Raw genomic sequence first — 18,451 nt, 5'->3', positions numbered from 1 at the left:
TGTATGAGATGCATGACTAGACTAGGAGTAGTTTGATCTATGAATAGTCTTATAATTTTATATTTTAATATGATTAAAATATAAATTAGATATAATTTATTTTCTATTTTTTTATATTATAAATATTATATTCAGATCAAAAAATTAAAATTAAAATTTTAATTAATACATAAGATTGATCTGTTGCATGCCTAGACTAGTTGTAGAATTATTCTAGTAACTATCTAGAATAGATTTTATATTGAATAGTTCAATTTAAATCTTATTTTTAGATATTATATGTGATGTATCAGATCTGAAAGCATGCTAATTAGATCAGATTTTAATACATGAGTTGTATGCAAAGCATGTATAAGTTAGATCAGAAATTATATATGTGATATGAACTTAGATCTAACTAGTTTTGTAGTTAAATTAATATTTCTGATTAATGTGTTCCTCATGGCCGTCCAGTTATAAGAACAAAGTAGGGTTTAAGACTCTCTCCTCCCATTCAATGGAGTGTTCTTATGGTGTGTAGGGGTGCTGCGTGTTCATCCTTAATCAGAAATCAAAATTTACTTTTCTGCAAAACTTTAGATCTTGAAATTCTATGATTTATTTACATGTTTTATTTATGAACCCAAGACTTAATTAATGAATTAAGCTTATGAAATTAAATTGGATCTAAAATTGAGAATTTCAGATCTAAGTCATTTTCATAAAATTGAGTTCGAGCTTGGGTAGCTCAATTAGGTCTAGCGATTGATCAAATCGAATCAAAAATTGGTTAGGTGGGATCATAAAAGCTAATAATTGACCAGCCTAATAGGATTAAGTCTAGATCAAGGTCAAATCATATTTAGATATGACTTGATCAAGTTAAGACCTAATTTGGCTCAGTGGTTAGAGCCTGGATTGTAGACTAACCCAATTGGTTCTGGTTCGACAATTTGGTGTCTAAGGTAAGTTGGGCAGATGCGACCGACTGATTTTTAATTGGGAGCTACTCGACTCGAATGCGTTCTTGTCAAGTTAATGGCATATCCCTTCCACCGGTCTCACTTACCTGGCCATATGTGTCGATCCAGTTCTGATTTGAGGTGGCTAACAATTCGAGCTAACCCATGTCACTAGGTTAGTCATAATTGTTATGACTATATCAAGTCAAGTTTAATGAGACCTAAATCAAATCTTCCTAAGAAAATATTAAGTCTAAGGTCTTCCACCATTGTGGATGTACGGACCCTTTTCGGGGTTGATTGTTCTCGGTTGGTTACAGTGGCTCAGTTGAACTGGGAAGACGCAACCATGTCTATTAGGCATTGGATGCTACGAATTAGAGGATGGGTTCTGCTCAATATTTTAGATACGGTGAGGGACCCAATCAGTCATGCAAATGGTGGGTCTGACTTAACTAAGGATTGGAGCAATATTTCGGACATGATGAGCTTCATGAATTAGAGATCAAATTTTGGGTACACCATGATTAGAGAATCATTAGACAAGAGTTGTCCACTCATCGGTTGACCCATCACCAATAACTGTTAGGTGAGGTGGTGAGCCAGTCGATGAGACCACACCACCCACTAAAAATTACTAATCACGAAGATTTTTCACATCTCTACCTAGAAAGTATAGGGATCTAAAAAAATAGTGAGAGCCTAATTTGTTTAAAAATGAAATCTCTAAACAAATTGGTTAAGTCTGATCACAAAATCTAACTAGAAACTTTTGACTCTCTACAGGAAACATGTCTCGTCCAACCCCCTGACCAAAATACTAGACACCCACAGATTGATTGGACCTAATTTCAAGGACTGGTTGAGGAACTACAGAATTATTCTGGGTTTCAAGAAACTGACTCATGTCTTAGACCAGGATCCACTTGCCATACCAGCACATCTGACTGCTGAACAGAGAGCATCTCTGGAAAAGTGGATGGATGACGATAACAAAGCCAAGTACTACATGTTGGGTGTCATGTCTGATGACTTGCAACGCCAGCATGAGAACATTATGACTACCTGCCAAATGTTGGCTCACTTACAAGAGTTGTTTGGTGAACAAAATCGCGCAGCCAAGTATCAAATCTGCCAAAGGCTTTTTAAGGCTAAAATGCATGATGGACAGTCAGTCCAAAATCATTGTTTGTCAATGATCAAGGATCTTGAGGAGCTTGATAAGCTCAGTATCATCTTAGATAGGGATTTTTAGATTGATGTGATCCTTCAATCTTTGTCTGATGCATATGGTCAGTTCATCATGAACTTCCATATGCATAAGATGTAGTGTACCTTGGCTGAGTTAATGAACATGTCGGTTACGACTGAACTTTCTTTGAAGGGTTCCAAAAGCTCAATCCTTACTGTGGAGCAGACTTCTTTCAAGAGAAAGTCTTTTGAAAGGAAGAAGAAGTCTGTGAAGAAGTAGAAGGTGGATGGGAAGAAGAAGAAGACGGAACCGAAGAAGAAGGCTGCTGAAAAGAAAAAATATTTTCACTACAATTCAGACGGCCATTGGAAGTGAAACTGTCCACAGTATCTGGCCACCCTGAAGAACAAGAAGGATGGTCCTTCTAGAGGAATGCTCATTATAGAATCTAATCTTACGATTTCCTTTGCATCCAGTTGGGTACTTGACTCTGGTTCTAGTGCTCATTTGTGTACTTCTATGCAGGGTCTTGAGGAAAGCAGGAGGCTGAGGGATGGGGATATGATCCTATGCATCAGGAATGAAGCAAGAGTTGCTGCTGTGGCCGTGGAAACCTATCCTCTGTGATTACTGTTAGGATTAGATTTAGTTCTTAGAGATTGTTATTATGTGCCTATAGCAAGCAGAAATTTGATTTCTGTTTCATGTTTAGCACAAGAAGGCTATGTGATTAGCTTTCATAAGAACCATTGTAACATATTTTATGAAAATAATAAAGTTGTAAATAGTTTTCTTATTAATGGTCTCTATCAGCTACATATTGATGTATCTGTATTTCATATCGAGCAAAATATGAATGCCATGGGAATTAAAAGACCTAGAGATAGTCTAAATGATAAGTATCTGTGGCACCTAAAGCTAAGTCATATAGCGAAAGACAGGGTTAACAAATTGAAGAAATCCAGACTATTGAGTCCGTTGACTTTCAAGTCATATCCAGTTTGTGAATCATACCTTCAAGGCAAAATGACTAAGCTCCCTTTTACAGGACATGGGGAAAGGGCCACAGACCTACTTGCCCTAGTACATACAGATGTGTGTGGCCCATTTGATGTGCCGGCTAGAGGCAACTATGTCTACTTCATTACCTTCATCGATGATATATCTAAGTACGGGTATGTGTTTCTAATGAAACACAAGTCTGAAGCCTTTAAAAAGTTTAAAGAATTCAGACATGAGGTAGAAAAATAAACAGAAAAGCCCATTAAGGTTCTTCGATCAGATCGAGGAGGTGAATACCTTAGTCGGGAGTTCCTAGACTATTTTAAGGATAATGGCATAGTCTCTCAATGGACTCTACTTGGAACGTCACAACTCAATGAGATTTCAGAAAGGAGGAACCAGACCCTATTAGATATGGTTCATTCCATGATGAGCTTCATGGACCTCCCTGAGTTTCTTTGGGAATATTGTCTCATGACAGCAATATATGTATTAAATAGAGTTTCCTCTAAAATCATTCCTACCACACTGTATGAGATATGGCATGGTAAGAAGCCAAGTCTGAGTCATCTCAGAATTTGGGGTTGTCCGGCTCATGTCAAGAGACAGCAAGCGGACAAGTTAGAGTTCAGGTCTTTTAGAGCTTGGTTCATAGGATATCCTAAAGAGTCATTAGGATACTATTTCTATATTCTAGAAGATCACAATGTGATTATGAATCGACATGCTATTTTTCTTAAAAAATAGTTTATTCAAGATGGTGGCATCGAAAGAATAATTAAGCTCAAGGAGAATGTCTCCCAAGAGCAACGAGCTAAAGAACCTGAGGAACCCAATCAATTAGAACCAGTCCTAACACAACCTCTTCCACCTCATAGATCGACGAGGATTTCTCATCCTCCTGAAAGGTACTTAGGTACTATACAAGAGGAAGTAGAGAAAATATTTTCCATGGGAAATGGGACTCATGGTGATGACCCCAAGACCTATGACGAGGTGATATCAGATATCGACTCTAAAAAATGATTAGAGATAATGAGATCAGAAATTGACTCGATACACTCAAACCAAGTCTGGACCTTGGTAGATCCACCCGAAGATATTATACCTATTAGGTGTAAATAGATCTTCAAGAGAAAGATAGGTGCAGATGGGAATGTGAAGATATTCAAGGCTAGGCTCGTAGCGAAAGGTTATAGTCAATGCGAAGGTATTAACTATCAGGATACCTTTTCACCCGTAGCCATGCTAAAATTCATCCACACATTGCTTGCTGTTGCAGCCTATTTCGATTATGAAATATTGCAGATGGACATGAAAATGGTGTTCTTAAATGGATATCTTGAGGAAGATATCTATATGGAACAATCGCTTAGTTTCACATCTAGTGATGATGATCACAAGATCTGCAAGCTACAAAGATCTATTTATGAACTTAAGCAAGCATCTCGGAGCTGGAATACTCGTTTCAATGATGTGATCAAAATGTTTGGTTCCATCAAGAATGAGAAGGAACCATGTGTGTTCAAGAAGGTCAGTGGGAGTACAGTTGTCTTCCTCGTACGGTACGTAGATGACATCCTCCTGATTAGGAATGATATTTTCATGTTGACCCCAGTCAAAATATGGTTGTTTAAGGAGTTCTCTATGAAAGATCTAGGAGAGGCATCCTTTATACTGGGTATTAAGGTCTATAGAAATAGACCAAATAGGATCTGGGACTCTCACAGAAGATGTACATAGAGGAGGTGCTAAAAAGGTTTAGCATGGAAAACTCCAAAAGAGATTTAGTACCTTTTAGATATGGCATTCATCTCTCCAAAAAGATGTGCCCTAGCACACCTGAGGAGATTGAACGCATGAGCAAGATCCCTTATGCTTCGACAATAGGAAGCCTCATATATGCCATGCTATATACACGACCTGATATAGCCCATGCTGTGAGTGTCACAAGCAAATATCAGTCGAATCCAGACAAAGAGCACTGAACTTCTGTGAAATGTATCCTTAAGTACTTGAGAAGGACTAAGAATATGTTTCTAGTCTTTGAGAATGGAGAACTCCAGATTCAGGGATTTATAGACTCAGACTTTATGTCTGATATAGATGATCGAAAGTCAACATCTAGAAGTCTGTTCATTTGCAATGGTGGTGCAGTTAGCTGGAAGAGTTTCAAGCAGATGGTGATTGCTGATTCCATCATGGAGGCAGAGTACATTGCTGCATCAGAAGCTACGAAAGAGGTATTCTGGTATAAAAAGTTTGCCGCAGAGCTTGGAGTGATGTCATCGGATGCCATCCCTCTTTACTATGATAATAATGATGCCATAGCCCTAGCTAAGAAGCCAAGGTCTCACCAGAAGTCCAAGCATATCGAGCGATGATTCCATCTGATCCGTGATTACCTCAAAAAAGGTTATGTTGAGGTTAACAGAGTCAACTCCACAGACAATGTGGCAGACCCACTGACAAAGCCATTAGGCCAGCAGAAAATCGAAGCCCACCTTGAGAAGATGGGACTTAGATATGTAGCCAATTAGCATTAGGTCAAGTGGGAGTTTGTTAGATGTGTGCCTTAGATGCCAGATTGGCTGACATATTCCTGTACAAATGTAAGGGCAAATTTATAATTTTGACTATAAATGAATGAAAGGGTTATTCTACTATCACATTGTATACATTATGTCTATGATACATCCTTTGAGTTAGTAGGAATGTTAATTCATATTTTCAAGAGTTGAAAATTTAAGACATGAATTTACATAACTAACTCATAAACAGCTCCTGACCATAGGATCATCATGAGGATGGTGATCAATCTAGAAGGTTGGTGTACGATCACTTTCTTAGGGTAGATGTGTCTTAAGTCTATGGTGTGGAGACACCAGAGCAAGAGTACAGGTATTCGTTGAGAATGAGAATATTGAGCGTGACCACCTCGAGCAGTCATAAGGAAGTCTACCTTCTCGTCGATGACTAGCTCGATGCTGCAGCTGTGTGTCTAGTTCTTTGACCTGAGGTACATTGACAGTTCACCTTAAGTGTGTTATAGTTTGACTGTGGAAAAAATTTAGTGCAGGGGTAAAATGGTAATTTTAAAACTTTTTCAAAATTATGATTTTACAGTGAAAAAATATTAATTAATCTAATTAATTAATATGAATTTACCCTACACTAGGATCTAAATATGATATATAGCATACATTCATTTAAATTTGAATTCAAATTCGAACAGTAAACACTTTACTGTAATGTGTTCAGAACACAACACCTTTGTGCGGATAGTAGATCGTCGTAATCTGATCACCGTCAGGAGAGTCTGATCGTGCGACGTAGCCACACAGTGTGTCTAACCTCTACGGATCATCCACACGAAGCTCCTGGTCTGATCGACTCCTCACGAGTGCTAGCTCATTGTAAAGCCCTTTTGACAGCGGATGCTGATCGAACTCCTTCGATCGATGTCTGTCGATTTTTTGGATGCTCCGGATCATCAACAGACATGCTTGAGAGGATGTTGAAGATCTCCTTGAGATTTTGTGGGCTCATGACACTCGTAGCTCACTTTCTCACTTTTCGAATCCCAGGTTAAAACTCTAGGGAATTCACTGGAAACCTTGCACCTACTTTTCTTTCTTTTCTTTCTTTTTCTCTTGGAAGGATATAGACATCATTCTCATGCACAAGACTTTTCATGCCCCAGAATTTTTCTCCAAAAATCTTCATCTTGCACACCCCACTCTTCTCCTCCTTTTATAACAACGTCAAACGTCTTATCCAAAAGAAAAGATAAAGATGAGTAATTGCATATTTGAATTCAAATCAAATTTTGAATTCAAATGGACACCAACTCATCCCTTATCCACTAAAAGCATGAGGCATGGCTTAAATTGTGCATGGAGTGATTTCATGAGAAACCTTTTTCTCATGTAATAAATAGGGTGTAAAAAAAGGGATAAGGTGCAAAGATTGATTGCCCATTTAAATTCAAACTTTATTTTGAATTTGAATGGCCAACCAATCATCCTTATCCATCCATTTGGCACATTAAAGTGGGGTGTAGAGAGGGCTTGGTGTGAGATAAAAATTCATGAGAAGTTCCTTCTCATGAATCCAAATGGGTGCAATGGAAGTGAGGTGGCGCATGGAGATTGAGTCAAGGTGGTTTAATTATTTAAACCAACCTAATTGAACCAAATAAGTTAGGTCCAATTAGACTAATTTAAACCCAACTTAATTAGGCTTAATTAGGCTCAATAAAATTCTAATCAAATCAAGAATTGACTAAGCCCAACCACTGATCAAATCAGGGACCAAACCATCTCGACGATTAGGTCAACTCTTAACCTAATCGGGTCAAACCCAACTGAATCCAATTCAATTGGACTTGATCCAAAAATAATTACTCAATCAAATTGAGTTAATTAGTAATCAAATCACTAATTAAATTTTTCATAAATACTGAGTCAAAATCTGATGGGCAATCAGGCATCAGAATTCATCGATATATAAACCTAATCGAAAAATCCCAACCAGTGAGACTCTTGACCCCGATACCCATAATGTGTGGAACTTGTAATCAGAGAATCCTGATTCTCGATCACTGAGTCCCAAACATGTAGGATTCTACATCAGCCATCAGATCAGATAAGAACCTCTAACGTGTGTGACCCCGCAGGTTCCAACCTAAGCCAGTAGCACAGGAACCAATTCCTGTACTAATCGAAGTGACCATCTAGCAATGGTACCTGACGATCGAATAGGTCGAATGGTCGCAATCGCAACACTCAGAACCTACATGAATATGGTTACTGTATAATTCATCCTTTTGACCTCTGTGTTTAGGATGACTCAGGGTTAAACTTCAACCCTGATCAGATCATTCGAATCGTGCTCAACTCAAACAGTCCTGTGACTCCTCACAAGGACTACCCTGGCTAAGATTTTGCTAAATTGAAACACGACTGTACATAGCTCCTAAACTGAAGTGGTCAATCCCATCTTGACACACACACCGACAAGTCAAATACTTGACTACACCCAGCAGCCTTCCGTCACTGAATTAAAAATTCAGGTAGTCCAGTGCCTAAGTGCAGTGAGTTGCTTGCAAGTCACCGTGGCGGTCTCAGGTCGGAGGGATATTTATACCCATATTTCATCAGAGCAAATCTTGACAGCAGAAATAGATCCGGAGTCGGTCACGTTCAATGCAGATGTACCCTTACATCTCACCTGTATGCCATACCAGTGTCTCCACACTCATTGGTTAAGAGGACAACCAACCTATATGGCACACAATGACCTATGCTTGATAAACGTTGTCGTCCTTGGTAATAACGCATCATTTGATTGCAAATAGATTTAAAGACTAAACGACAAATCCTCCTTTATCGAGTCTAAATAGTCCTAAGGACTTCACCACAATATAGGAGTTTATTAGAAGATGAAATATTTTGTGATAAAAAATATCAAAATAATTTTTATTAATTCATAATTCATGTACAAATACAAAAATGAGCACAACCGTCAACAGGCTGACGATTGGCTTTGGGATACTATTCCCAACAATCTCCCACTTGGCCTAAAGCCAATCGGTGTAGTATCTAATACCCATCTTCGACTTGTAGTTGTCGAACTCCTTCACCGTAATGGCTTTAGTGAATGGGTTAGCTAGGTTCTCCTTCCCATCGATCTTCTGAAGATCGACGTCACCTCGATCCACAATTTTTCAAATGAGATGGTAGCAGCGCAAAATATGCTTCATTCGCCGGTGTGCCTTTGGTTCCTTCGCCTGAGCAATGGCTCCAGAGCTGTCACAGTAGAGCAGAACTGGACCAACAAGGGAGGGTGCTACTCCGAGCTCGGTGATGAATTTTCTCAGCCACACCACTTCTTTGGCAGCATCTGATGTAGCGACATACTCCGCCTCGCAAACTGAATCAGCCACTGTGTGCTGCTTAAAACTTTTCCAGCAGATAGCCCCACCATTAAGGGTAAAAATAAATTCCGACACATTTTTGTTGTCATCATGATCAGACTGGAAACTAGAGTCTGTAAACCCTATAAGTCTCAAGTCCGATTCACCATAAACAAGCCACTGGTCCTTAGTATTTCTAAAATACTTCAGAATGGTTTTAACAACCTTCCAGTGATTTTTCTCTGGATCAGATTGGTATCTACTCACTATCCCTAGTGAGTATGCCACATCTGGTCATGTACATGTCATGGCATACATGATAGATCCCACTGTCGAAGCATATGAAATCCTACCCATACGCTCTCTCTCTTGAGGTGTTGTCGGACAATCGCTCTTCGAGAGAGAAATTCCATGGCCTATCAGAAGATAGCCTTTCTTGGAATTCTCCATGCTGAACCTCTTCAGCATAGTATCAATATACGTAGACTGAGATAAACCAAGCAACCTTTTAGATCTATCCCTATAGATCCTCATCCCTAGGATGTAGGAAGCTTCTCCCAGATCCTTCATGGAGAACTGTGATGACAGCCAAATCTTTATTCCCTGTAATGTAGGGACATCATTCCCGATTAAGAGAATGTCATCCACATACAATACAAGAAATACTACTACTGGACCATTAGCCCACTTATAAATGCATGGCTCTTCTCCGTTCTTAACGAAGCCATACATCTTGATTGTCTTATCAAAACATATGTTCCAACTCCGTGATGCCTGCTTAAGTCCATAAATGGACCTCTGTAGCCTGCACACCTTAGACTCATCTGTGGATGTGAATCCTTCAGGTTGTATCATATACACCTCTTCATCCAGCTCTCCATTTAGGAAAGCTGTCTTCACATCCATCTGTCAGATTTCATAGTCCAGATGGGCAGCTATCGCAAGCATAATCCGAATGGATTTGAGCATTGCCACAGGAGAAAATGTCTCGTCATAGTCTATACCATAACGTTGACGATATCCTTTGGCAACTAGATGGGCTTTATAGGTTTTCACCTTTCCGTCTACGCCTCTCTTCCTCTTGAAGACCCACTTACACCCTATGGATTTTACTCCTTCGGGTGGGTCAACCAATGTCCACACATCGTTGACCTTCATAGACTCCATTTCAGATTTCATGGCCTCCAGCCATTTCTCAGAGTCGGATCTCTGCATTGTATCCATGTAGGTGATCGGATCATCATCATTTTCATCAAGTTCGATAGGATCGTTGTCCCAGACCAAGAAACCATAGTATCTGTCTGGTTGACGTGGTACTCTACCAGATCGCCTTAAGGGTGCTTGAACAATGGGCTCTGGACCTGATCTAACCAAATCTGGTTCAGGTTCAGCAACTTCTGTCGGTTTTTCCACCTGCCGAACTTCGTCAAGTTCGACCTTAAAGGCAACAGTCCCTTCACCAAGGAACTCCTTTTCTAAAAAGATTGCCTTAAGGCTGACAAACACTTTTTGCTCATCAGCTAGGTAGAAGTAATACCCTTTGGTCTCTTTTGGGTACCCTATAAAATTACACTTGTCAAACCTAGGTCCAAGCTTGTCTGTAATTAAACGTTTAATATAAGTCGGACACCCCCAAACCCTAAGGTGCGAGAGTACTGGCTTACGTCCTATCCATATCTCATATGGCATTTTAGTTACAGACTTACTCGAAACCCTATTTAGAAGGTAACAAGTCAATTCGAGCACATATCCCCAAAGGGAGATCGACAGACCAACAAACCCCATCATGGATCGAACCATGTCCAACAAGGTCTGATTCCTCCTTTCAGACACACCATTATGCTGTGGTATTCCATGAGGTGTCCATTGAGAGAAAATCCCATTCTCCCCAAGATATGTCAGAAAATTATTGGAAAGGTATTCACCTCCTCGATCAGATCGAAGAGTTTTAATACACTTTTCAGTTTATTTTTCTACCTCATTTCAGAATAGTTTGAACATTTCAAACGACTCCGACTTATGCTTCATTAAATAGACATACCCATACCTCGATAGGTCATCTGTAAAGGTTATGAAGTAGAAATATCCACCTCTTGCCCTTGAGCTCATGAGTCCACATACATTAGAATGTACTAGAGCCAAGAGTTCACTGGCTCGCTCACCTTTTCCAGTAAAAGGTGACTTGGTCATTTTACCAAAAAGATAGGACTCACAGGTTGGAAGTGATTCATAATCACCTACTTCAAGAATTCCTTCTTGAGCCAACTTGTTTATCCTGTTCTTACTGATATGACCTAGCCTATAGTGCCAAAGGTAGACATCTGACACATTATCTATTCTAGGGCATTTATCGGAGGTTTGAACCACATTAATAGGTTGTGATAGAAAGTAAATTCTATTATTAAGTTATCCAACAAACATTGTAACACCATTCAAAATGATATTGCAAACGTTTCCTTTTATTAAAAATTGATAACCATTCATGGCCAAAAGGCCTACAGAATAATATTTAATAAAAAACTTGGACAATAGTGACATTCACTCAGAATTATATTTCGAGAATTGATTACAAGGTTCATGATTTCTAATGCTAGAACTGGAACTTTGCTTCCATCTGCAACGTTCAGGAATCTCTCACCTTCATCAAATCTCCTACTAACCTGCAGACCCTGCATCGAATTACAAATATGATAAGGACTTTCGGTATCCAATACCCAGGTAGTAGTATCACAAATGAAAAAGTTGCAAGGTGTTATCATATAAGTACCTTGCTTCTTCTTCGGCCTGTTTGGGTCCAGGGAAGCAATGTATAGAGGACAGTTCCTCTTCCAGTGCCCCTGCTTCTTGCAAAAGAAGCACTCCGCCTGGCTCTGGTCGGGCTTGCGCTTCTTGATCTGACCCTGTGCAAACGTCCCAGCATGCAGCTGCACCTTCTTATTCTTCTTCTTCTTGTTCTTCTTCTTCCCTTTCTTAAAGGGTCGATGACCAGAAGAAGACCCTCCCACAACATTCACCGACTCCTTATGGAGCTGGTGATCCTTCTCAAAGTTCTGCAGCAACCCTAACAAATCGTGGTAGTTCACTGTAGGCTTTGTCATCCGAAAATGAGTAAGGAAGGGGAGGAAGGACTTGGGCAATGAATTAAGGATCGCATCCTTACCGAGCTGCTCGTGCAGGGAAAAGCCCAATTTAGTTAGGCGCTCAATCATTTTGATCATGTACAGTACATGATCAGTGACTGAGGCTCCATCCCTCATCCGAGCATTAAAAATGGCACAACTAGTTTTTTGCCTTTCAACATCGTTAGGCGTGCCAAAGGAGTCGTTCAACATTTGAAGCATCTCCTGTGGCTGGACATTCTCGAACCTGCGGTTGAACTCATCATTCATTGCCGCCAGCATAATGCACCGAACGGTGGTGCGATTGTTGAGCCACTTTTGATAAGTATCTCGGACCGTCCCTCTAACGTTCGAGGCTGGCTCTTCAGGTGCCGGATCCATTACTACATAAAGGATCCGCTCATACTTAAGGATGATTTTTAATATTTGATACCAGCTATCGAAATTAGGTCCCATGAGCTTGTCATTATCTAATAATGATCGGAGGGATAGAGTAGTGGCCATAGCTGCATAAAAAAAAATCAGACCTCAATTAGTACATAAATTATAAATACTAAAGACTTGAACTTTAGTCTAAAGTTTCTCTCAGTATTTTTACGAACTGGTAGCCTCAACCTCCAATTCGAAGAATTACTTTAATTCCCTAGTGGGTACTAGAATCCACACAGACTACACACGAGCCCAACTTTGGTTGGTCAACCCATGTGCATCTATGGATAGGTTCATAACCAGTTGTTTCTCTAAACAACTTCTAGTAATTGATTTTGCCCCAGAACTTAATCAGTAGGCTTTGACCTCTACTGAAAAGATCTGGTTAGGTCCAACCATTAACACGATTTGATTTGGTGAATCGAACCAATAAATAATCAGGCCCGACTTTGGCCGGCCAACCTGACCACCATCAGAAAGACTCAAACCAAATTATCATATTATGAATGATAATTTCATTAGTCAATAAGCACCATGCCTTTGGGCCTCCAATGATTATTAAACTAATGGACTCATTATCGCTCACTTAATGGGAGGCTATGACTTAGTTATTAATATAACTTAATCATTTTTAGGGACCTAATAATTTTTAAGAATTTTATTAAAGGATAGATGAGAAGAAAATATCCAACCAATTTCAATCCTCCCACTGACTTCACCAAGTCAAATTAAAAAAAGATTTAATTAAAGCTGGCATTAGGAGCACCTAAATCAGTCAAACTGATTTACCTAATGACATGGGTGAGCCCTAATCACCAAGTGATCTAATCAAAATCTAATTCACCAGGTTGGCCAGGTAAGTGAGATCAGTGGTGGGGATAAGCCATTAACTCATCAGAGATCGAATCACTGCGAGTATCTCCCACTTAAAATCCACTGGTCAAAATGCCAAACTTACCTTAGACACCAACTAGTTCATTAGTTTTAATTTGATCAACTTATTAAATAGGGTTCCACCGCGTAGCTATGAATTAAGTCCATCTTGGTCTAGTTAAAGACATGGACCCATTCAACTACAACTATTGGAGTTGAGTCTAGAGTATCCTTGACCTAATCTAATTCAACTTTTGATTAGATTTAATCAATTACTCTAATTTAGTCCATTTCTTTAAGCTAACCTTAGGTCTAACCCAATTATGGACCAATCCATCTAACCCATTGACCCACAAGTTTATGCAATTGTCTTAGGTCTTAATTCACAATTCTAGACCTACTAGATAATACTTAATTTTTTAATTAAGTATTTGGGCTGATAGGTCAGGGTTTGGTATTTCGAAAATAATTTTCAAATTTGAAAGGTTTTATTTTTTGTTCACCAAATATGTTGACTCATTTCACAAATAGATTAGCACATTTCATAAATAGCAATCCTATTGCAAATTACATAACAGAAAATAACTCAATCAAAATAAATCATGAATATTCCTTTAGATCTAATCTAACACATTCATGATAAATTTCACAATTGAACCTTTACAATTAATTCTTTTCACTGCTTCATCTGCATGGGATATAATTGCAGCGGCACCCCTACCTCCATAGGAGACTCCATCGAATGAGAGGAGAGAATCTTTAAACTCTACTTGTCTCCTATGACCGGACGGCCATGGCAACCAACCCAATTCGATTACTTGCTACTTGGATCAAGTATATCTAAATATACCAATTTTAAAATTTAAATTTCAAATTTTTGAATTTCAAATTTCAAACCAATTTTAAATTTCAAACAAATTTCAAATTTCAAATTTTTGAATTTCAAATTTTGAATTTTAAATTTTGAATTTCAAATTTGAAATTTTAACCAAATTTTAAATTTCAAATTTCAAATTTTAAATTTCAATTTTTTGAATTTTGAATTTTGAATTTTAAATTTCAAAATTTAAATTTTAAATTTTGAATTTCAAACTTTTAAATTTTGAATTTCGAACAACTTTCAAAATTCAAATTTCAAATTTTGAATTTTAAATTTTAAATTTAAACTTTTAGATTACAACTTAATCTACGCATGCTAATTCATATATCATATCTTAGAACCCGCTCTGATACCATTTGTGGGGAAAATTCAGTGCAGGGGTAAAATGGTAATTTTAAAATTTTTTCAAAATTATGATTTTATAGCAGAAAAATATTAATTAAACTAATTAATTAACATGAATTTATCCTACACTAGTGTTGGGTATAAAATACCCACGGCCGAAGTCCTCAGTGGAATCGACTACATGACAACTTCGCCCGGGCTCCTACGGGAGCCGGGCTCCGTCACCGAGAAATCCAACAACTTCAGTCGCAAGCAGACTCCACCCGGACTCCTACGGTAGCCGGGCTCCACCGCCGACATCGACTACAAGACAGCTCCACCCGGACTCCTACGGGAGCCGGGCTCCGTCCTCAGCGTCAACTGCTGGTAAGCCCCGTCCGGACTCCTACGGAAGCCGGACTTCACCTTTAACCTTGACTGCAGGAAAACTTCGCCCGGACTCCTACGGGAGCCGAGCTTCGTCCTCGACTCCAACGGCTGCAAGGCAGACTGCGACAGGACTCCTACGGGAGCCGGACGGACTCCTATGGGAGCCAGACTCCGCCGATAACTTCAGCAGCGAGCAGACTCTGCCCGGACTCCCACGGGAGCCGGGCTCCATCCTCAGCATCAACCGCTGGTAGGCCTCGTCCGGACTCCTACGGGAGCCGGACCTCCCCTCTGACTTTAATTGCAGGGAGACTTCGCCCGGACTCTTATGGGAGCCGGGCTTCATCCTCGACGCCAACAACTTCAGCCGCAAGCAGACTCCGCCCGGACTCCTACGGTAGCCGGACTCCGCCACCGACATCGACTACAGGACAGCTCCACTCGGACTCCTATGGGAGCCGGGCTCCGTCCTCAGCGTCAACTGCTGGTAAGCCCCGTCCGGACTCCTACGGAAGCCGGACTTCGCCTATAACCTTGACTGCAGAAAAACTTCGCCCGGACTCCTACGGAAGCCGAGCTTCATCCTCGACTCCAACGGCTGCAAGGCAGACTGCGACCGGACTCCTACAGGAGCCGGACGGACTCCTACGGGAGTCAGACTCCGCCGATAACTTCAGCAGCGAGCAGACTCCGCCCGGACTCCCACGGGAGCCGGGCTCTGTCCTCAGCATCAACTGGTGGTAGGCCTCGTCCGGACTCCTACGGGAGCCGGACCTCCCCTCTATCTTTAATTGCAGGGAGACTTCGCCCGGACTCTTATGGGAGCCGGGCTTCATCCTCGACGCCAACAACTTCAGCCGCAAGCAGACTCCGCCCGGACTCCTACGGTAGCCAGGCTCCACCACCGACATCGACTACAGGACAGCTCCACCCGGACTCCTACGGGAGCCGGGCTCCATCCTCAACGTCAACTGCTGGTAAGCCCCGTCCGGACTCCTACGGAAGCCGGACTTCGCCTTTAACCTTGACTGCAGGAAAACTTCGCCCGGACTCCTACGGAAGCCGAGCTTCGTCCTCGACTCCAACGGCTGCAAGGCAGACTGCGACCGGACTCCTACGGGAGCCGGACTCCACCGATAACTTCAGCAGCGAGCAGACTCCGCCTGGACTCCCACGAGAGTCGGGCTCCGTCCTCAGCATCAACCGCTGGTAGGCCTCGTCCGGACTCCTACGGGAGTCGGACCTCCCCTCTGACTTTAATTGCAGGGAGACTTCGCCCGGACTCTTATGGGAGCCGGGCTTCATCCTCGACGCCAACAACTTCAGCCGCAAGCAGACTCCGCCCAGACTCCTACGGTAGTCGGGCTCCACCGCCGACATCGACTACAGGACAGCTCCACCCGGACTCCTACGGGAGCCGGGCTCCGTCCTCAGCGTCAACTGCTGGTAAGCCCCGTCCGGACTCCTACGGGAGCCGGACTTCGCCTTTAACCTTGACTGCAGGAAAACTTCGCCCGGACTCCTACGGGAGCCGAGCTTCATCCTCGACTCCAACGGCTGCAAGGCAGACTGCGACCGGACTCCTACGGGAGCCAGACGGACTCCTACGGGAGCCGGACTCTGCCGATAACTTCAACAGCGAGCAGACTCCGCCCGGACTCCCACGGGAGTCGGGCTCCGTCCTCAACATTAACTGCTGGTAAGCCTTGATCGAACTCCGACAGGTGTCGGACTTCGCCTTTAACCTTGATTGCAGGAAGACTTCGCCCGAACTCCTGTGAGAGCCGGGCTCCGTCCTCGATTCCAACGGCTGCAGACAGTCTTCATCCGGACCTCTACGGTGGTCGGACTCTGACCACTGCCGAACTTCAGCTGACAGATCAGCACTCCCAGGCCACAATCGCGCCACGATTCTGCTACATTTCCTGCGGTGGATTCCGCGCAGCTCCACCACTCCCTGACAGGCCGCAGTAACGATCGCAGCACTGCTCCACTCCCTATGACGGATCCCGCACGGCTCCATTACAACCTGACCAGTCACGATAAACGGCCACGATCCTGCTCCACCTCCTGCAACGGATACTGCGCGATTCTCCCATCCACTGGCAAGTCACGACGACAAACGCCGCCCCACTTCATGCGGCAGACTCCACGTGGCACGCCCCAGCGATAGCCATGGGTCCGTTCCACTACGCTTCGCAGCAAACTCCGCCTGACCCTGGGCAGTCCACTGCCAGACGGTTACAAACGTCGCCATCAATCCGTTGCTTCCTCCGCCTATAAAAGGGGGACCCAGATACGTTATCCGATAAGCTCATTTCTTATCTCAAAACTCTGCTAAATTCTCCGTTCGAGTACTCCATTCTTGTTGAGGCAGAGAACTGACTTGAGCGTCGGAGGGTCTTGCCGGAGCAACCCCACCTCCGATTTAGACTTCCTTTGCAGGTCCCGGCGGCGACTGCGACTTCCCCAACTCCAGCTTCTCCGGCACAAGCAGATTTTTGCACCAACAGGATTGGCGCTAGAGGAAGGGGTGAACCCTCGCAGTACCCTTGTTCTTAAAGGAGTGTTCAACGGAGCCGCCTCCGATCGTCTCTCCGACACCCACTCCTAATTTTCCCCCGCGAGATCCATGCTCGATGCCTCCACGCAAGGCGTCCACACGACGGTCCACGGCCTCCGCGGCCAGATCTCAGGCTTCGGCCTCCCCTCCTGTTTCCCAGCCTCCTCCTCCTCCTCCGGCGGCGGCGGTCGGCGCGGAACAATTTGACTTGCTGGCACAGCAGGTCAAAGGCCTCATCGAAGCTGTGCAAGCAATGCAGCAGCAGCAACCGCAGGCGTCGGCGCACCCGGAAAGGGCATCTCCAGAATGTCAGAACCCGGCAGCGGGGTGGGCCACCTGGGCCAGCCGCCCCGTCCTTCCCAGGAAAACAAATCCGAGGGTAGAGAGCCCTCAATCGGACCATGACTCCACCCCTGGAAGATCCCTGCCCCCGCTCTGCCAGAGGACCCTTGAGACTCGAAGTCGAGAGGATTTCCTGGACCGGAGGCTCTAGGAGATGAACCGATGGATTGAAGAACTCCGCCACGCGCCCCCCGCTCATGGTGAGGATATTTGTACTGACCCTCCCTTCTCTCAAATGATCATGCAGGAACCGATCCCGCCAAACTTCAAGCTTCCCCAGTTCGAAAGCTACGACGGGACTTCGGACCCGGTTGATCATCTAGAGGCCTTCCGGACGATGATGCTACTTCACGGTGCTCCTGACGCCATCTTATGTCGGGCTTTCCCGTCTACTTTGAAGGGAGCAGCGAGGAACTGGTACGCAGCTTTGAAGCCGGGTACCATCTTTTCCTTCGATCAAATGAGCCACCAATTTGTGG

The sequence above is a fragment of the Elaeis guineensis genome, chromosome 2, assembly GCF_000442705.2.
Source record: "Elaeis guineensis isolate ETL-2024a chromosome 2, EG11, whole genome shotgun sequence".
NCBI classification, from domain to species: Eukaryota; Viridiplantae; Streptophyta; class Magnoliopsida; order Arecales; family Arecaceae; genus Elaeis; species Elaeis guineensis.
This window is presented reverse-complemented; position numbering follows the sequence as displayed.